The sequence below is a fragment of the Parasteatoda tepidariorum genome, chromosome X2, assembly GCF_043381705.1.
Source record: "Parasteatoda tepidariorum isolate YZ-2023 chromosome X2, CAS_Ptep_4.0, whole genome shotgun sequence".
NCBI classification, from domain to species: Eukaryota; Metazoa; Arthropoda; class Arachnida; order Araneae; family Theridiidae; genus Parasteatoda; species Parasteatoda tepidariorum.
In genome coordinates, this window is record NC_092215.1 from 2,295,683 (window position 1) to 2,318,232 (window position 22,550).

At 28.9% G+C, this 22,550-nt stretch overlaps 2 long non-coding RNA genes across 7 annotated transcripts in view; one reads left to right on the plus strand and one right to left on the minus strand.

Moving 5' to 3' along the window:
* LOC107447506 (uncharacterized) overlaps positions 1-12,121 on the plus strand; it is an 89,610-nt gene extending 77,489 nt beyond the window's left edge. For 2 of the 3 annotated variants that reach the window (XR_011638362.1, XR_001584540.3), the window contains exons 2-4: positions 5,464-5,555; positions 9,234-9,290; positions 11,484-11,598. This is a non-coding gene — a long non-coding RNA (uncharacterized lncRNA). Of the gene's footprint in view, positions 1-5,463; positions 5,556-9,233; positions 9,291-11,483 lie in introns of all 3 variants that reach the window. The other variant, XR_011638363.1, reaches the window with a different exon arrangement.
* Positions 1-22,550, minus strand: part of LOC107447505 (uncharacterized) — a 278,517-nt gene that overhangs the window by 164,033 nt on the left and 91,934 nt on the right. The window lies entirely within an intron of this gene.

A 22,550-nucleotide genomic window follows, 5' to 3' on the forward strand; every position in this document is an offset into this window, starting at 1 on the left:
ATCTAAAAAATATATATATATATATATATATATATTCATGGTAAAAAAGCCGTAATACGGTTTTACATGTGTTTCATTATTCAGATTTATTTCACTTAAACAAGATAATTATGTACATTCCAATTTCCACTCTTGAAATTAAACCTAATTTCCTGTAACAAATAGGATATCATACATAATACTTAGCCTAAACTTCTCCCGAATTATGTATTTATAATGTTATGAATTAATACTTTTATTTAACAAATGATAGTATGAAATTAAGGTGTAGAAAATGTGAGAAGTAATAATCTTTTAAACAATTGTTTATAACCATTTATGTGAGTTACAGAACTTTCCTCATCTCTCATACAACGAGAATTACCTTTTTAAAATTAAACTAAATATCCTAAAGCAAATAGGATATCATACTTATGGGATAGATAATCGCCATCCTCAGGTGTTATATTTAATGATAAACCAATAATGGGTATCATTGAGAATGATATTATTGAGTGTACGAGGGACGAAAAGCAAAATATTACGCAATATATAAGGATTGAAAACTGCTGACTAGGAGAAGAAATATTCTCATCGCTAACACTACTTTCTTCTTTCTTTTCTTTGTTCTTTTTTGAAGAAAAAAAAAAGGAAGAAAGTCCATCATCAGAAAGCCATCGATTCAAGGTTTTGAGGTTGTTCTTGAAAGAAGCATACAACTTTCCCACCTTTGCAACCTGCCTAATGGTTCTGAAAGAGTTCTTGGTCTGGCATACATGTACCGGTTCTGCTTGATTACCAAGCAAAGATGATTTCTATCTTTAAATGCTGCGGGGTCTTTATTTTTGTGTACCAATGGAGCACAGTAGGCCTGTTTTAGAGGATTTCATTGACTAGGGGTGGTTCCTCTTTTTTTTTCTTTCCTTTTTTTTCCTTTCTTTTGCAAGATTTTTTTTAAACCTTTCCCCTCCTCACTTCTAGATCAAAATGATTCTTGCTACATTACGCTTGGGAAGAAAACGTGACCCTAAGGGTAACAAAACAAATAAATACTGTTTTAGGTCATGCACGGTTCTATTAAAGAAAAACAGGGCATTTTTAAATATACAGTGTTTACAAAATTTGAAGACAAATTACGTTCCTTATAATTTGTCATCCTCTTTGTGTCATCCAAGAAAAAAGATACATTGTATAAAGATACATCAGGGTTAGTTCTCATCTTGTCCTTCTACAAATACAATATAATTGAGATCTGTAGTTAATCTTTCAGGGCGTAATTTTTACCCACACCTAGTTTGGAAAATAAACTAAAACTTTAAATTATCTTTGTAATTACTTCGTAAATATAACTCATCTTTTATTCAACTCATGAGGCATTTCCGATCAATTGTCTTTAAATTAAAACACCATGATATGCCTGTGACAATGATTTTAATTGCAAAAGATAAGGGATTTGCATAACTGAAGATTTTTATAACTACTCGACTTTCTGCTATATATTTTATAGATAAGTAAATAATCAAAAACGAAGGTTTTCTGAATTGGGCTAATTTTGACAATATTTTAAAAGCTTACAGAAAGAAAAATTTGAAAAAAGATACAATCATGGCTGCCTAAATGGATAAGAAAAAATCCTGTAGAATTATCGAATTAATATAAATTTCATGATGACTGTTGCATAATGTTTTTATTTTACACATAAGGAATTTTAAGGATTTTTATAGCCATCAAAATTAAGAAACTGCAATATTTCTAGTTATGATTGACATTAAACATACTTGAAATGTATTGTATTATATTTACTCATAAATTTAAATATTAATAGGCATTTAATTCATCAAAGATAGTTAAAAGATTTTTGTTTAAACTAATCTAAAAAGAGAGTTCTGAATAAAAATAAACTGAACATTTCAAAACAAAAAAAAACTGAAAGTGTTGAACTGATTTCGACAAATGAGGCTCGCGTCATTATGTAATAGTAATACTTATTTAAATATTCAAGCAAAGCAAACAATAATCTGTACAAAAATTCTATTTCACAAGGGATTTTTTTTGCTAGGAAATTTACAATTTTATTGAATTTTCTAAGATGTACAAAAATCAAGAGAATTTTATCAAACTAGTAGATCAGGAGAAACTGTCAAAATCCAGTAGAGTTGGCCGTTAAATACAATGTATTTTTCAGAGTGAATTCTCATTTTACATATACAATATAATTGAGTTCTGTCTTTCAGTGCGTCATTTATGCCCAATCCTCGTCTCAAAAATAGATAAAAGGTTGAAATTATCTTTGTTATTATTTCGAAAATATCTTTTATTACACTGATGAAGCATTTTCAAACAATTCTTCTTTTATTTAACACACTATGATACGTCTTTGTATTAACCTGCGGCCATTTTTGGCAAAAAATAATTATTTGCATATTTATCCATTTTTTTTAATACCAAAAAATATTTTGATAGCGAAGCATTAAACCAAAAACTAAACCTTTCAAAATAGTGTTTAATTTTGCTAATATTTAAAAAGCTTCACTACGAGCGAGCATGGTGGCTACAGTCTAAAAAATTTAAACAGTGACCCCTATTTTAAGAGGTTATCGTAACTTGCTTTATTTTCACATCAAGTTTAGGAATTTACTTGGACAGTTGTATCGGGTATTTAAATTATATATAATTTTTGGTTGATAATAATCAGTTGAAACATTTTGTTTTCACAATTTCATAAACCAGTTTTTAAATTTTTCTGGAAAGTGGCTGTCCTTTTTTTTATATTAACTTTTAAATGAGAGAACTGTAGCTTTAGAAAAAATAATTTCAAATCTAATTTAAAAATTCGCGAAACATGACATTAAAGCTCCTATTTTGCTACCAATCGAAAATATTAGCCTACAAGGGAAGAAATATCCTCCTTTTATAATTATGTACAATTACTTTTTTCAGATAAGGGATTTCTATTTATAGATCATATTTTGACATTGTGGTTTCACAATTATAAATTTGCTAACTCACAATTATTCACAATTATAACAGTTTTTGCTAACTTTATTTCTCCCTTTTGTTTCGAAATAGCACGAATTTTATGAATCTAGATTTAAATAGGTTTAATCATTTATATTATTAATAGGATTCAGATACTTTAGCTGTTTATATTTTCATTGACCTTAATTTTACCATGAACATTCATGGTCCTCTGGCTTAAATGTTTTTTTTTTTTTTTTAAATCTAAAAGTGCCACTAAATTTAGGAAGTTTAAAACGAATTAAACACATTCTTAAAACCGCAAATCACTTAATTCCAACAACATTCAAAACAAACACTCAAAACCTGGAAATTCTTGGACTTAAAATCGAAAGTGGCAGCTTGAAATAGTAAATTTGCAACTTGCTTTCAGGTCTGTAAATTTTCTACGTTTTTTAGAAAATTATATTCTAGTTGTACCAAAGTTTATGTAAAATAATGCATCTTTGTATATAGGTATATATCTGTGTAGGGGAGGTTCTGGGCTCGAATCCCGGGCAAGGTATGGATGTTCTTTCCTTCTCTGTACTATCTGTCCTTACTGTGGGAGCGACGTTAGACCACCTAATATGGTGCCCCTGTAAGTGAGGTCAACAAAATCGCCCTGTAGATGCCTGAATTGACGGATGTTAACACAGGCGGGCATTAGAATATATATATATATATATATATATATATATATATATATATATATATATATATATATATATATATATATATATATATATATATATATATATATATATATATATATATATATATATATATATATATATATATATATATATATANATATATATATATATATATAGATAGATAGATAGATAGATAAATATATATAAATAATTATATATAATATATAATTATATATCTTTGTTTAATAAGTTTGATTTAAAATTATTTTCTGCACCACTATATGTGAATGAGTCAGAGTTTAATAAATAAAGGTAATTCATTCCAGTTCTTTCGTGGTTGAATTTTTAAATTTTTAGCAAAATTAATCAAAATTTTGAAAGCTTTTAGTTTTTGATTGTTTACCACTCTATAAACCACTTCGCAAAAAACATAGTATGGGAAGCCCTGTGCATGCAATAAAATTGACTTCACTATTTTGATTTTTTAACTGTGCGAATTCGGCAAAAGAATTACGAAACTAACTAGACAATGTACTTTGCTTGATTTGATTTAAAGATAGCTATCTTTCAGTTATTGCACATTGCCATTTAAAATATTGCCTGAAAAATTGTGCTTGTTTAAACTTTGTTTAAGTTTCCAGCATAAAATATATGATCTATTCCAATAAACTTTTTTCGTTTGCTTAAAAATGTGTTTTTGCATGACACCGTAAATGATTGTGATAAACGAAGTAGTAAAATAAGCAGCATGAAGTAAAAAATGAGCAATGCGTAAGAGCAAATTAATTTTTTCTCTTACCTACACAAGAATTCAAATGTGCGAAAATAATTCATGAACTTCAGTGAATTTTAGGGCTAATTATAGTCGTCATCCAACTCAACCAGTTGGAACATTTTCGTCTCCACGGCTAAAAGTTTAACTATTTTTTTTTTCTTGCGAAGACCGCAATCCACCGAACACATTTTTACTGAACTAAAGTGTTCATTTTATATCCATTAGCCAAACCAAGTATGGGAGAAAATCTAAATGATTAGACTCAAGAAAAGTATAATTTTATTGCCTGCTAAATAATAATTTTGGTTTATTTGTTAATCCAATTTTCGTAAATTATTATTGATTTTAATTTCAAAACAAAAAATAGCATTTAATATATAAAATGCTTAAGGTAATAGAGTAAATAGCCACACTTTTCCTAAAGTTGATGCTTTTACATAAAACTTTTCCTTGGCATTGTTTCTAGATAAATACTTTACCAGTTACCCGCATTTCTACTAAACTGAAAACTTAAAGAAACCCATTCCCAGAAATGATGACGTCACTAGGAGAGCTTCTTTATTATGAACTATTTCTTCACGTGCTTCTGAAATGGTCATTGTAGGTAAGCTCTCCTATGACAATATTTTTCGGTCATGAGTTTTTATGTAATGTGCCCTAACTATCCTAGACATTTGTCTCAACATCCGCCGTTATATACAACGTTTTTAAACATTTTAACAATAAAATAGACTAAAAATGTCAGTTTAACGAAAATCTTTAGCTTCAGGAGTGAAAATAATATTAGATTTGAAATTCCCGAATTCAGCAAGATCAAGTATTTGTGTAAATGCAACAAAAAATTTCCCAGTGTAATTCATCTAAATTCAGATTAACAGCTTCTATATGATTAATATAGAAAACTGAAATGCTAAAATATGATAGAAATATTAAATAAGATGCGATTTTAATTTTAAATAAGTTCTCTATTTATAAGAGAATACGACTCGATTTTTTTTTCTAAGAATTCTAAATGACGAAATATGAATTATTGATAAGCTTTTATCTTATCTCCAGGCATCAGACAAGTCTGAAGACGGCTATGTCTTCAATGAAACCGCTGCGATTAAACCCTGGGAAGATGAAACTATCTGCAAAATCTTATCTTGGTAGGTACCACGAGATCATTTATCAAACTCCATAAAGTAACTGTAACTTTCTTTCTAAAATTTGCCTCTTATCCCTTATATAATGTTTTGTTCTAGCATCTCTCTCTTGATTCAGCCGTTTATGACGTTAATAACAGGTTAACGGAAATCTGAAAGGACACGTAACGTTTAGCGCCACTTGCATATTGAAGACGTTTGTACGCGACGTTCCGGTGTTTTCATGTTTTTTTTTTTTCAAAAACGATTAGATTTTTCGCCTTTAATCGTCGAACCGAATTAAAAACGCGTTTTTGCAGCTGGTGTGGTGTATCTTTAAACTTTTTTTTTTCATTATTTTCTTCTTCTTTCTTTATTTTCTTCTTCTTTCAATCCCTGAAGATCCATTACTTAAAAGTTTCCGCAGTTTGGAAATTATACCTTGAAAAACTAGCAATTTCAGACTTAGATCTCCGTTGCTATCGGCTGTTCAATTGTAATACAAACTCTTAATTGATGTTCAGTTAATGTCTTTCCTATACCAAAATTTCCATTTTAATTTGCATCAAATAAATAACTTTGACTATGACTTGGGTGGAAACAACTAAATGCATTTTTCTAAACTCAAATTGTCTTAATAATGGATATTTGCCAACCATAGATTATGTAGCTGTATATTTGGTAATGGATAATGAAGACCTTTGCAATTTTGGATGAATTCTAAATTATAATGTTTAAGAATTGTATTGTAGGAAATCACCAATGCATTAACCTAAGACACGAATAAAAGTAAAACTAAAAGTGAAATGCACATTATTGCTTTTTAATCAGTTTAAATCAGTGCTGTTCCTCTTTCATTTTTAACCCTTTCACGATCGGTGGAATAAAAACTGACCCACTTATTTTTGACAATAATATAAACTTCTAAAAGTGCCAATTAAACAACACGATTTTTGATCCTCCACTTTTAATTTAAAAAAAAAATGTAAAGATACAGACAATTGCTTCATTGAGGATATGTTTTTCTTTTGACTAAGTTTTTAGATAAAAATTAACTGCCCCACAAAGGGTTAAATAGGGAAGTAACTGAAGCTTTCTGGCTTACTAAGAAACCATGTTTCAAACTGCTTACCTGGTAATGCTAATCCATAAAGAAAAGCAAAGTCAGTAATATAAAACATCTGATATGGAAAAAAAGGGTACAGTTTTGTTCACACGAAGTGAACATTTCTTTCTTTTACGAAACACATTAGCTTTTATAAAACACTGTACCACAACTTCGGTAGCGCTTCGCTCTCCCATTCCACACGTCCTGGGTTCTATCCTTGGACCGGGCAAGGTTGACTCAGCCTTTCATCCCTTCAGTGGGTCGATAAATGAGTACCAAGCATGCTTGGGAACTAAACACTTGGGGTTCCGCTTTCGGCTGACCACTTGACCGGAAGATCTGCTCCTGCACCCCAGAGCCCAAGGTCAAGAAAACTGAGATGGGCACAGTAGGCCTTTGCCCTCTATCGGCTGTCGTGCCACTGCGTTTAGTTTAGTACACCTAGCTTCAGATCCAAATAAAAAATTTTATACTATTAACTTATTACGGTAGATAGAGCTATTTGAATTCTACAAAACTAATTCTAATAGCTGGTAATTTTTATTTTTGTTTTAAGTTCTGTTACCCACCATTGCTCTTAAATAATTCATATTATATTTTATTTGTCCTTTCGTTTGAAATTGACTTTAAGGATAGTTTTCGATAGAAATATGTAGAGGGCAAAGTAACTCTGTAGTATGGGTAACTTTTACTCAAAGAGAGAAAACAATAAAAATATATTGAAGCATTATTATTAATTTTATATGCTCAATGCCAAGTCTAGAAATTATTTTCCTCTCCTCTCTTTAAATGATAGAGTAGTGCACGAAAGTTTTACCAGAAGTCTTAAAGTTGTCAAAGTAACCCCAGTTGTCTATACTCTAATTTATGGTCAAAGTTTATGTTGCATGAACATTTATTGAAAATATTGAATTTATATTTTCTTTTTCGTGTGGTAAAATGAAAATAATATATTGTTTTGAACAAATTTCAGCTCCTATTTTTGATGACAAAAATATATTACATCACTGAGAAAAAGAACCTCAAATAAAGTGTTTTAAGCAGTCTTATAAGTGAAAAAAGAGTTTCGCAATAAGAACTTGATAAATAGAGATTACAGCTAACTTAAAATTTGTTTTCTCAGACGATAAATATACTTCTATAACTTGTGACTACTTTGATAACTTTAATGAATATTACGATAAGAAATGCGTGTGTCAATACTAAGACATTTGATTGAATATTTTGTTTTTAAAAACAGTTTTCAAATTTTATGATCTAACTAAAATAAAATATATTATTTGTTTTCCGATAAATTTCTAACAGAAAAATAACAAAATACCTAATTTAAAAGAAGGGAAATTAGCGTTTATCAATTTCCTTATTTTCATTTGCTCATTCTTATAAAAATATCTTGAATTTCCAAAATAAACAAATTATAAATACATTATTTTCAAACTTTCCTCCTTGAAATTTAACACATCATAACAAAACGTGTTTGAAATATTTTATTGAAATTGAGGAAAAGCAATTATACGGAATCATTTCGCTATTGCCGTTTAATTAGCTTATTTAAATATTGAATCTTCACTAGCAGCTGAATACAATAGAAATTCATTGGAAATTTATATGGGGATACATACCATAATATTTATTCTTAACTGTTACTCAAAAAATGTTTTTCTTTCTTTGAACTGCGTTAATTCTATTGTATAGAGGAATTAATTTTGCATTATGATTACATAAGCTAACCTTTGATTTCAGGAATTAGAATTATTTCGTTTTACGTATCAGATTACATTTGAATAGTTTAGAGAAATAATTTCTTAAGTGACATTCTTCAAAACAGTTGAGATTTCAAGGGCAAATATTTTATTTTAAACTTATTTGACTATACAATATTAATTTATAAATGTTAAATTAATAATTGAACCTCAAACTTCAAAGATTTTAGTTGATGAAGGCAGTGTACGACAATTATTGGGTGCTTTCGGAGAGGGATTAAAGTACATTTGGCATCCCAACGATGGCACCCCAACGAATCCCAACGATGGCACCCCAACGATGGCTGGTCGATATGAATTCCGCCCCTGGCTGACCATTGAAATGACATAAAAAATATCCTCAGTGGTAAGCGGATCACTGATTATTGGATCCTTGCCATCAGGTTAGCCGTGGGAGATTTTCATGGTTTTTCTCTACAGGTGACCAATTGTAGGTTAGTTCCAGCAAAAACTCCACCACGTAAGCAAATTTAACCTTGATTCAGGACTCTTGTTTTCTGGATTGAGTTCAAAATTACCAAGCTACGCAAGGAAGTGGTAGTCATAAATTTGAAATTGGGTCCTTTGTTCAACGATGGTTATAAAATAAAGCTTTACATGAAAAAACCATTTATTTTCCACCTCTTTATTTTCTACACTAAGCGCATAAACTATTTTACTTAAATCTACTAAAATATCACTTATAACCTACATCTATTCAGATTTACAATTATTTCGTATAGGATTATGAATTTAATTTTAAAAGAAATCTGTAAAGTCTTCTATATGAACATGAAAAATAAATTATGACAATCGATACTTTTTATTAATATATATTTAATTTTGTTTCAGAGAACTAGAAGGAACTGATTATTTTTGCATTGACCCATTACATTGCTGTTGAAATAGGTAAGATGATTTTCTTCTAAAGAGTGTTCGAAAACACTATTTTACATTTGTAATATATTATAGGTCCTTCAAATCTCTAAAAACTTTAAACTTCAGTGATATGTATGAGAAATCACTTAACTTAAATACTTATAAATTTATAAAAGGATTCTTCAGTGTTTTTTGAGAAAGATCAAAAAATTTGTTAGTTTACAATGTTTCCCATTATTTTGTCCATATATTAAAAATTTACACAACTTTCTTTAAAAAGGTACAAAAATTGCTTAGAAAATTGCTAGAAACTTTTTAATTTTTTAAAGTATTCATATCGAACTTTTTTCATTAGTTACTAAACACAATTCACGCATCCGCACACTTTCCACGCATCCGTAGTATAGAAGAATGTTCAGATCTTGCACAATTTTCAACGTTTTTTTTTTTTTTTTTTCTTTTTAAATGTTAAAATGATAATTTTCTTAGTAATTCGAAATTTCATTAAAATTTTTGCTTAATTTTTTTCTAAATAGTTTTAAAATTATAGCAAAAAAAAAAAAAAATTGCATGACAAGAAAAGCAGTTTTACTAGAAATTCTCGTTTTCAAAATTATAATTCTTATTGAGCACACACAAATAGTACTAGGAGTTTCTGCTGTCTTGAGAAAAACAAGATAAACCCATTCACCGACAGTGTTCCGTATAATGTTGAAAATATATGAAAACACTTAAGTGAAGAAAAAAAAAATGGTAGTAAATATTTCTCTATTAGCTGGAATATGAATATTTTATTATTAATATATTATGGTAGATGGAACTATTATGTTTCTGAAAAAGAAATAATAACTACATAAATAAAAATTTAAGAAAAAAGGAATCTCAGAAAAGAATTGTCTATTGAAAAAGAAGCAAGGCACAAATAAGTTAAACTGGGGAACTAGTCGTCAGTCGCTCTTAAAAATTCATAACACTCATATAACTGCAATTTTCTTTCCCTGTGATAGCTAAAAATTATGAAATAAATTGATCTTTAAATAAATACCGGGAAATTCTGTCTGCGAAGAAACGCACTTCCGTATATGAGGGAGCATAAGATGACTTGATAAAAAAAATATTAGGGCATTTACCCTTAAATGTATGCCTCAAATGTACACATCAGATGTTCTGTTGGATACATTTGTAACAGGTTTATTATGTATGCACATGCATTTTTGTGTCTTATATGTTGGATCTCCTTAAGATAGAACATTACCATTGAATTAAAGGGAAAAAACCTTACCATTTTCTCATATATAAGAACCTTTTGCATTACTGTGAAATGAGCCGTGTAATTTCGCGATATTACTATTAAAATTCTGATTATTATTATATTGCACATGCGTGGCAATTCTAGAGTTTCAGAAAAGCAACATCTTATGGTGATGGCCAAAAATACATTTATGTCGTAGTAAAGTGGTAAATGTATCAATAAAATTTTCTAGAAAATGGTATAATTTACGTCTAAAAGCTTAAAGACCGTAAAAATCCAAAGTAGTAAATGGAACAAGTGGTAAGTTTTAGATGCAGTAATATAGATATTGCTGCCCATGAATTTAACTATACTAGGAAAAATTAAAAATAAAATTACGGAGAAAAGAACTGACACTCAGAATGCAGCATTCGTAAAACCCTGCCTATCGTAGAATCCATTTTTATTCTAAAATTTTAGACCTTAATTTTTATTTTACTACAGTGATTCAGAGATTTTCTATTAAATATTTCGGTAAAAATTACAGAATATTAGACTTTTTGTTCCTTAAACTTTTACGGTAAAAATGGATCTTACAGTAAAAAGGTACTGGCACCCTGAGTGTCTATACTTTTTACTATAATATAATCACGAATTTTTTACAGAGTAGCTTAAATTCACGAATGATAATTTCCGTAAAATCTACCAATTTATTATAGTATGCATGAATAATACGCATGAATAATAGACAATTATTACTTTTTTAAAATGAAATTTATTTATACCATGTACTTTTTGATTAGTCTAGCATTTGTGTTAGGTAATAAGTGTTTCTGCTAGAGATGAGCTTATTACCTTAGCCGCTTCAATATTGTTTACAAATTCAAATAACAAGTTTTATCTTCGCAAAAGGATAATAAATGGTCAATTAATATCTTAAGTTATAATATGCAATTACTTAAATAATTTTTTTTAATATTTTTCTTTTTCAGGTAAAAGTGAAAGAAAATGATGAGAAAGAAGTCTATAAATATATAATATATGTAATATTTTTTTATTTCAAGACTCAATGAACGTTGAAAATGGGTAAAATCTTCATTTGTTGAGTTTTTTTTTTTCTTTTTTTTTTTTTTTAAATTTTAATCTGTGTATTATTGACCTTTATAATAAAAAATCTGAATAAATACGTTAATTTTTCCAAGGTTATGGTCATTTTTAAAAACAGAAACAAAAAGCAAGAGACGACGGAATAACGATGATAGCAGCTCCAGCCTTTGGCATAATGTTTTTCATTTCGATTTAAATTATTATCTTAGTCACCGTTGAAGCTACATTTATTCGTTTAAATTTTTTTTTTCGAGGGAAAGTTGTTTTGTTTTGACTATTTCAATTATTTTCAAACTTTTTTTTCGTTGTTATTAACCAGTTCTTTTCCGAACTGTCATTCATTTTAATTGCTATTTGCTATTTTTATTAGCAATCTGTTCGTTTCTATTTGCTATTTGTTAGGTATTACAAGTTGTTTTTCTTTTGAAACTTGAACATGCATATAAGTTGTAAGTACCATTACCTGACCTTCTATACTGTCTCATACTCACGACTGACTTTAAATAAATGAATAAATTAAATACAAACAGCGATTTTTTCTAAAGCTCGTGCACGTAGAGGAAAAAATGTTCTAATCTAATGATTCAGTGGATATTTGTTGCTGTATCATCATCTGATAACATAGCAAATAGAAAGAAAAAAAAGGAAAAAAAACTATTCCTGGAAAGTTTATATATTTAAGAAAAGATTTTGTTTTTCTTTGTGTCTCATATTGTCTCCCTTTGTGTCTTAAAAGATTTTTTGTCAATGCCTTTCTGTCGACTCGAAACCTACCAATAAACTATTATAATAAGATAGGTATTTTATTTACGTCGCACTAGATCTGCACAATGTGCTATTGGCGACGGCCAGGGAAACATCCCTGAGAATTATCCGAAGACAAGTCATCGCAATTTTGATCATCTGCAGAGGGGATGACTCACCTGCTTTGATAGCCTGATTAAATCCATGCCTGACATTAGGGTTTCAATAGGTTTTAAAATATAATTTTAATTTTGATGTAAGGGTCATTTTTTTGGCATTTATTTATTTTTCTTATTGATAAAATTTTATCTCGAAAATTAACCTAACATTGTTTATCAACATTTTGAGTGTTTATTTAAAAAGAATAATTTAAGTGGTAGTGCTTAAATTTTTTAAATATTTAATAATTTGGGAAAATTGAATGTTCTTGTTACATTTATGTTGGTTTAATTAAATATGTTTTCAATCTATGTAATTTTTTACGATTCCATTAAAAGTTGAAAAGCAATGGTATATGGTATAATTCGAAATAATAACATAAAACATAATAACAATTTTCTGTCATTCATGATTCAGTTTAATTAGCAAATATTTTAATGCATCAACTGCTTTTACATCACTGTTTTATAAGCATTTAATTTTTAATATAAATTACAGAATTTGATAAAACTTTTATTTTAATTTTAAAAAATATCAATTGCTACCCATAGAAACTAACAACCAGCAAAAATAATGAATCTTTAAAATTTACAAATGCATATCAAAATTTTATAACTTCCTTAATGCTCTTACTGACTAGGATATATCACCAAAATTATTTTTCCTTATCTAACAAGAAACTTTTTTAGCACTTTGTACTACTGGTGCTACTTAACCCTTTGATGCAGGTGGCACACCTGTGTCCCTTTTATATATTTTTTTCTGATGCTCTAATTACAAACAAAAATTTATTTTGGTATTGTTTTAATTAAGAAAAACAGTCTAATAGTTACAAAAAAAATTTTCGATTACCGGAATTATATTTGTGCTAAAATAATAAAGCAATAAAGTAGTTTCAAAAATCATTTTTTTCATTCATATTTAAAAATTTATCAATAATTAATTTTGCAAAGTAAAGAAATTTCAATGATGAATAGCAGTTCTTCTCAGATCTAAATGACTCCAAATAAGGGCAAATTCGAAAAAGTATTGTTTGGAAGTGACAATGTTGAACAGTTAGTGTTTGGAAGATTTTACCTTTAACGCAGAAAAAGACAACGGTGGTTTTATACTGTATTTCATGACCATAAATTATTAAAATGCTAAATATATTATTTTTACCTATTTTGACCTGAATTAATACAAAATAATAAAAAAAATTTACGGAAAATGTGTTTAATGAAAATTTTGCGTCAGTTTATTAATTAAATGTAAGCTGTTTCCTGGAAGACAAATGCTTGACTGATGAAATAATAAGTTTCGCATTTCAAGGTTGAGTAGCAATAAAACTCCAAAACAAAAGAACTTCAAAAACAAAAGAACTAATATAAATAGCTACTTTGCTAGGACAAACATGTGTTAAAACTTTTAAATTATTTTTATGAAAACAGCCATTCTCTTAGTTGCAAATGGATTTGAAAATTTTGCGTAGCAAAATTTTAAGTACTTTTAAAAAGATCGTGATATGATGATACAAATAGTGATCATTCCCATAGATTATAATAATAGAAATGGTGAACATGATCATAGACTATAATAATGGAAATGCTAAGTTGATGAAAGCATAGCTCTAATTGGTGAAGGACAAGAGGTACATAGAAGGTTGCGAACCCGTCATTGAGCTCTTAACGGAACAGTTAGGGAGGCCGCTATTTTTCCATTTGAAATCAAGCAAATGGGATTTTTGAAAGAAAACTAATCTTTAAGAAAAATAAGGTGATAGCTAACTCTAAAAAATACTCGTTAAATTTATTCGTGAGTATCCAACCACTTTTTGTCATAATACCAATTTTCCTATCAAGTCACCCATTCCTGCATATAAACTTAAACTGTATAAAATATCTGGGCACCTGGGGTCCCATTCATCTTGAGCTTGTTCTTTGTGGTGCTTCGATGAGGTTGGGGAATACAAACGAAGTAAAGGAGTATTCATGGGAATCATTGAAGTTCTGACTGCTTAATTATTTGCAGTAGAGTGAACATTCCTGCATATTGCTTGCTTTATTTAGGAAAACTGGGCACCTGGGCCCATGCCCATACACCATGAAAATAAGTACATTGAGGTAAAAACGTTTTGAATTTAGCAGCATTGGGGTACATTCCTGCCTATGCATAAAATGCAGTCTATATATGAAAAATTAATATCGGAAAAAATTAGTAGTACATATTTGTTTATACCAAGTGGATATTTCTGTCTGTTACCTACCATTTTTGTCTTAAATAAATAATGTGCCTTACTTCAGATCCAATTATAAAAGTCTATACTAGTAATGCATTATGGAAGACTGAGCTACCTTGATTCAGCAAGATTAATCCTACAAATAAATTACAAGTAGTACCACTTTTTTTTCATTTTTCAAAAAAGTAACTGTCCTTTTAAAAGGACGCTGGGCATAAATGGATTTTGATTTTTTTTTCTTTTTTTTTTTTTAAAAAAAAGAAGAAATGGGTTGAAGGTAAAGTCGGGACCAGATATCTTGGTTTTGCTTATATTCTCTTATTAATCTGGAAAAAAAAAGTTTTTTTTTTTTTTTTTGAAGAGAAAATACACCCTCTATAATGACTAAAATATTGATCTTTAACGAAAGCAAAAGAGATCATATAAAGAATAAAGATCCAAGCGAAGAAGCAGAAAAAAAAACACGCAGTAATGACGAAAAAAGAAAGTTCTCAGTCTTAAAGAAATTCATCATAACAGCGCATCATGCATAAGGTAGAATGAAAGACAAAGAAAGTATAGGGGGTAATTGTACCACCCATTCCAATATGGCCGACATTAATTGCGTGAAGTTTTGCTGAGGATTTTGGATGTGCGTGACCTAAAGAGTAAGAAAGATTTTTCTTATTTCTTCTGTGTGCCCTACACTCTTCCTGTTTTACCCTATGTTTCAATGAGACCTAGTTATAACTATTTTCGAGGGACAGAGAAAGAAATGTACTAAGCGAATTTTGAAACAACGAAACTTCATTTTTCTTCTTTAGAACTTTTCCCAAGATTGCATTAAATGAGCCTTCAAGAACAGGATTTTCTGCAAACTTTATTTTTTGTTTTTGTTTTTGTTTCGGTAAAGCGGAAGATCGCCAAAGAATAAATGCTTTAAAACATAAAGCGGGAATTCTATTATGTAGTAGAGATGGATAACTATGTTTTATTGCGTCTAAAGTGATTGAGTTGATATTTCTATTCTTTAAATTATATTTGGTTTAGTATATGCTTTATCTAAATATTATACACAACATTTTTTCTAACTACTGGAAAATCAGGGTTCGTAAGAACCATTAAAAAAATGTGTTAAGTTTAAAAAAGTAGAGAAAAAGGTGCAAGGTTTTTTTAAAATTAGTTTTCATTTAAAAGTAAATACTTTAATCTCATAGGCTTTGTAACTCCGTTTATTTGACATTTTTAATATTGTTGTAGTGGTTACACTAAAAAAAAAATGCATCTTGTGTTCTAAAAACTTTTCTTCGAAGGCTTTGTTGCTGTGGTGGTGGTTTCGTCAAGAAGTGTAAAAAGTGGTGACCAATAAAAAGTAAAAATGTATTAACACATTGCAAGCGGATAACGTAAAAATATGCTTTTGAAATTTCGACGATCCATACAAAAGTTTAAAAAGTGGTAGCAAAACTACTTCGTTTCAGCTCTGTTTTTCTGAAAAATGATCCATTCGTGATTGCCACAAGCATAAATGATTCATTATATAAGTAATATGAGCCACAATCTTTCGCTGTATTTATTTTTTATTTTTTATTTTTATTGAACATGTAGGTATAGGGACAAGTTTTCTCCAACTTCTATGAAATCTTGCCCACCTCTTTTTTTAAAAATTTTAATCTATAACAGCTGTAATACATTTATTGGAAAAATTGCCCGCATACAATGTGTTAAAAGATTACAACCAGCCGAAATTTCTAACACATTTCTTTCAGTTCATTATTAAAATAGTTTGCTCTAAATTTTGATAATTTAAGTAATTCTTCCGCTTCCCCTCCCCCAGATGATTTTACTTTTATACATTTAAAGTGGTAGCAAAACTTATATTTTTATTTCTTCTCTATTTAAAAAAAACTGAACCTAAATGATTTTGACCACAAATTGTAGAAATAATTTTAGCACTACATTAACACATTGCATGCAGTCAACTTAACCAAAAAAGGTATTACAGCTCCATAGATGAAAATTTAAAAAAAAAATGATAGGCGAGATTTCATAAAAGTTGGAACAAACTTCACTACAACTTCATTAAAAAAAATAATAGCTACAATTTCAATTTTAAAAAATGACGAACGATTATAGTACTTATTACATATATATTGAATCATTTATGTTTGTGGCAATCGCGAATGGACTGAAACACTGAGAACTTTCTCTTTGAGAAACAGATCGGAAACGCAGTAGTTTCCCTACTACTTTTTAAACTTTTGTAATGATTGCAGAAATTTCAAAAACGTATTTTTAAGAGAATATTTAACACCGATTTTAAAGCTCGGTTATTAGCGTAATCAAGAAAGTAGTTAACACTATATTAAAAAGCCGACTCCTCCTCGTTTTACGGGGGAATCGTTTTAAACATATTAAGAGGTAATAAATTTTACCCTCTATTATTTTATTTCTGATTTAATTAAATTGATTTACAATAATTTTAACCTCTACTATATCTAAATAATTTAAGCAATTATATCAGAGCTGATAATCGTGACACGAAATTTCTAAGTTCCGTCAAAAGTAAACAAATAAAGTTTACCTTAATTGCTTTTTTGTTACTGCTTTAAAAATTGAGGGGAGCTAAGAATTCCGGGTTGTCCTCTTTTGAGAAATCGATTGCGCAATTGAAGCAGTGAATCAAAAATATGCAAGATCCGTTCAAAAATCTCATACAATAGAAAAAAAAAGCAGTCCCCAATGTCATTAAAGAAATTAAATTCAAAAACTGCCCTAATATTTAAATAAAATAATTATCTTCATTTCTCTCTGAAATTAAGAGGGAGCAATTTTCATTAAAACGAAAGTGTTAGTTAACGCGGGACAATATCTGCATCATTTAACCTTAAGTGTCTTTAAAGGCACCTTACTTATCTTTACAAAAAAAAAAGAAAAAAAGAAGAAAAAAAAAAGGCACAAATCTACTACTTTAGAACTCAATGCATACCTTCCAACTACTAAAATTTCTGTAGTTTCGGAAATTTTGTTTCCTAGTGGTGGCAAGCGTAGTTTATTAATTAATATCTTGATAAGAAATTATTTTATTTATCCCTACAAAAAAATAATTAAAACACCTATATAAAAGGTCGTAATGACAAATTACCTTGTTCTCAGTTAATAGCATAAAAAAAAATTACAGAAATTCCATTTATTTTAAAATTTTCTTTGTTTGTTCACTACCACTGGAAAATATATTTAACAAACATCTCAAACGGTGGATACGTGAACACAGAGATGCCAGCTGTTCCGGATTTGACAAAATATTTCGAAAAATAGTAAAAAACTGCAAGCGAAAATTTGCAAATTTTCGAATTATTTTGTCACTCTTTAAAATACTCAACATGGCTGAGTAACAAAATGGCGTATTACATAAACCTTTGAATTATTTCGAGTGAAGTATTAGAAGTGATGAGTAAAATCTCTTTAGAATAAACTAAGAATCATACATTAGAGGACTGCTAATAAAGGATATATGTATATATATAAACACACATCGAGAAATAAATTAAAAAGTCACAATTTATTTAGTTCCACCTTATAATGTGGTCATAAGCGTAGTTTAGCTATCAGAAGCTTTTGAACGGATTAACTTTTTCAATAAAAGCTTATTTGCCTTTTGTTCTAAAAATAAGAAAAATAATTTTACCTTTCCCTCATTTGTTCGGTTGAATTAATGACTTTTATTCATTTTTCTTTATAAATTGAATTTTCATTTTCCTTCCAGAAAATTAAGAGTTAGGAGAAAAAAAAGTTTCTTTGAGAAGGAAATTTTATGAAACATGAAATAAAAAATCATTTTTATAAAACTTAAATACTTATTTAAGAAAGTAAAAATAATTATTAGATTTATCTCATTATATCGTGAAAAAAAATTCAATTAACTTAAGGATTTCACGAATATTTGAAGAATTAAAATTATAAAAAAAATACCTACGTGACTTTAATAATGATTTCTAAAATGCTAATTTTAACGGAATGGCGTATCTTAGCTTCATTTATAAATTATCTTAAGTAATAGGAACATTTGATAATACACACTTTTTAAAATGCACTAAAAAAATTAAAAAATCAATAATACACACGTCATTNAAACTTACGTGTATATACATATATATATATATATATATAAAGCACCTTTTAAAATTTCCTTCTAACCCAACAAAGCAAAAATTAATTTACATTAGAACTCAAATATTTTATAGTGATATTTTATTCTAAAACAACTTTCAGAGTATAAAATTGTTAAGTATAGTTCCCCTACATTTTGTGTTCAGACGTGCTTTGCTTGTCCATCAGTTGGAAATAGCCTTCAGTTAAAGCTCTAGAGCATTTTACCAATCTTATTTTAAATTACCGTTCTCGTCCATTCCTTATGTTTCTTCCCACCAATTTCTCCAAAAAGAACTTTTGAATCATATTTCTCACAAACAGTTTTAAACATTTCCTCATTTTCTTTCCACAGCGGTATATGTTTAGCATAGCTTAACATAAGTTTTTCGGTTCGGTAAAAAATACATCTAAAAAAATGCTATGAAGTTTTAGTACTCTATACTTATCTCTTATATAGGGGAAAACTCGAAAAAAAAAAAGGTCGCCAAGACCAGAAAAAAGTGATGCCTCTTAAATGTAGAAAGCAACTAATTATTGTCATTTTTGTTGGTAATAGTTGGGACAGTGGCTTGACTAGTGATTGGCTCGTGCATATGGCGGTGTTTGAAAGATGAATGGCTCTCAGTCAAGCTGCCATATCCATAGGCAGGTCTACTCCTCTATCCCCTAGGCTACTCAGAATTCAGTTGGCTTTTTTGTGTGTTATTAATAGTTTTCTTTAGGCTTATGCTTAGGGATTGGCTCTTCTAAACCTTCTTCTAGCCTTGAAACTTGCATTTAAATGTCTGAATAGCAGTGAACTTGAATATTAAAAAAGCAATTTTTATGACACAGAACTGAAAAGTTTTGAAATTGTGTTGTTAAAACAGGTTCATATATCCCTGAAAAACTTCAAAAAAATTATAGTAATATTGTAATTTCTTATGGTAGTTGTTTTATTAATTTACGTAAATATATCTAGATTCAATATCTGAATATTTGAAATTTGTATTTTGAAACGTAAGGTTAATAATAATTTTTTTAAACATTTTTATAACAAAATTGATAATAGTTTTTTAATTTTTCCTGGATTCGTACGAACCCTTTTAAAAGCGACAGAATTAAGTGAACTACTAAGAAATTATATAAAATCCAACACTAATAAAGTGATGCTTTTTATTGAGATAATTTCTGCGCTCAATTAGCAAAAATTATAAAATTAATAATCAAAATATGAGTTATTTGGATTAAGGGTAGGTGAAAAAATTTAAGAAAATTTTGGTGAATCAAATCTAGTTCAAACCTTTGCGTAACAGAAATATTTGAACCCACATTTCATTCAGGAAGAACCATAAGAAGTGTGATCACCATGTGTAAGTTAACAATGAAGTCATCTACTCTTTATCGCTGTATTTTTCAGGATCTAAAGTTGCTAATTAAAAACCGCGTTGTTTAAAAGATAAAACTTATTAACTTTAATGCATTTTTCAGGATCTAAAGAGGTTAACTAAGAACTTATCAGCTTGAAATAAATATTAATATTACCTATATTTATATATTTTAGGATCTAAAGTGGTTGATTGGGAATCACGTTGTTTAAAAGATAAAAACTATTACAATATTAGGCAATTAAAACAGTTTTTATCCCTCTGCGTCTGAAAGGATAAACTATTCTTTAACTACCAAAATATAATTGAAAATAATATCTAGATGCAAAAGATAGTTGCTAATTAAATTTAGAAGTATGTCTAAATAGATAAATTTAAGTGAAAAATTTTAGTGAAATTTAAACACATGAAATTTCCTACAACCTAATGAAAAATAAGTCACCACGTTGGGAACCTATAAGAAGCATAGCGGCCAACTTATATTTTTTCTGAAGTTTTTCCCTATGGTAGGGAATTAACATATTGAAAATGCTTTAACTTTCCCATTACTTACACAAATTAAGTAAATATAAATCATTTTTATATTTTGTTCATGTTATTTATAAGAATAAATAGTTGTCAGAATAATTTGAAATTAAATGTTTTAAATAAAGAAATAACTACACGAAGAAAAACATTTCTGGTAATAAAAACAAAAATATACGGCATTTAAACCATTCATTTGGTAATTTATCCGTTCACATGGCAACGATTTACCGGAAATTCTGAATTTCAACATTTAGTTAAAAATACAAAACTGAAAAGTAAATTTAACCGAATAAATGGTTTCCATGCTATGCTCTGAGGTGTCATGATAAAATTATCATCACATTTACCGAATTTTATCACTCATTAAATAACTAAATTTTATTGTTAATTTTATCAAAATCTTTAAAAAAGAAAATGTCTTAGAAAATTTATTGGATGCTAAGATATCCGCAATTTTTTAAAAATTTGTTAATTAATGTTATTGATGTTATAAAATTATTTATTTTTGAACAACAGCGTACAAATTTAGCAAAAAGATATAAACGTTTACTGATTGAAAAAATAAATAGCAAAAAAAGGAACTGTTATGTAAGTAATGCACCAAGCAAGTTTATAATTATCTCCAAGATTTTCATCTTAGATTTTGTCTTCGAGACAGTAATTAACTTTCCACTTTTTGAATTGACAATCTGGTTTGAGACTAATAATGATGTGGCGCTAACTCAAAATACAAAAACAAAATAATAAAAAGAGCGCATAACGAAATGAACAAAAAATCGGTAAGGTAAAAAGTTCTAAAAAGAAAATTTGAAGACGGCCTTTTCTGGAATTATATCAGTAAGAGTTCTACGGTAGAAAGAATAATCAATCATTGTTACAAAGGCATTCCAGTGCAAGTGTAGGCCAAAATGAACCCAACAACTACCCCAGAACAAATGTAATTCATCTTCTTGGTTATTCATCCATCTTATTTCGTCCTTCAAGGCACCCAGTCATTAAAGGACTAGGAGGGGTGAGCGGAGGGAAGCGAGGAACGCCCTTCCAGCAACCACGTGATCTTCCAGTAGTTGAACCAATAGGAAGAGGTGAAAATTTGGAGCTTTTTCCCTTCCGTGGGGAAAAGTGTAAATCCTCAGTAGGGATTTTCATGCAGGTCATCGGTTCAAGGGTGTAACGTGTTAGATGAAGGTGGTCCCTCACGCCCGTTATTTCTAAATCTGTGTAATTGTTAACCACGGCCGGGCATGTCATTTAGGAATCGCATTGTTGTGGAAAGATGATTACAATAAAACGTGAATTATATGGAAGACGACAGGTAAAAATGAGAATACTATCTACCTGCAACGTTAATACTATGTAATTCAAAGCGAATAAAAAATAAAACGTGGTAAATGTACTGAGAACAAAATCGCAACTCTTCATCCTTTAGAACGTTGAATTTAAGAGGAAATTATCTGTCGAACACAATGCAAAATAAAGAAAATCATAATAAGAAACGGGTTTAAAGAGCTGAGATTACAGTCTTTGACAAATTATAATATGCTTAATAAATAGGGAGTTTGCAAAATACCACCCATGCAATATAAATTAATATTCCTTTTTGTAACAAAATCAATTTGTACTTTATACAGGGTTCAGCAAATATATAATAGGGATAGTAAATTTGCGTTCATGCTTGTCGGAATTTCCCTTAACCCTTTACGGTGCAGCGAAACCAGCCTGGCAACACTAATTCAATCAATTTTGTAAGCCACTAGAAATGAAGAACTAATTGCTCTAGCAACCACTACTCTTTAGAAAAAAGT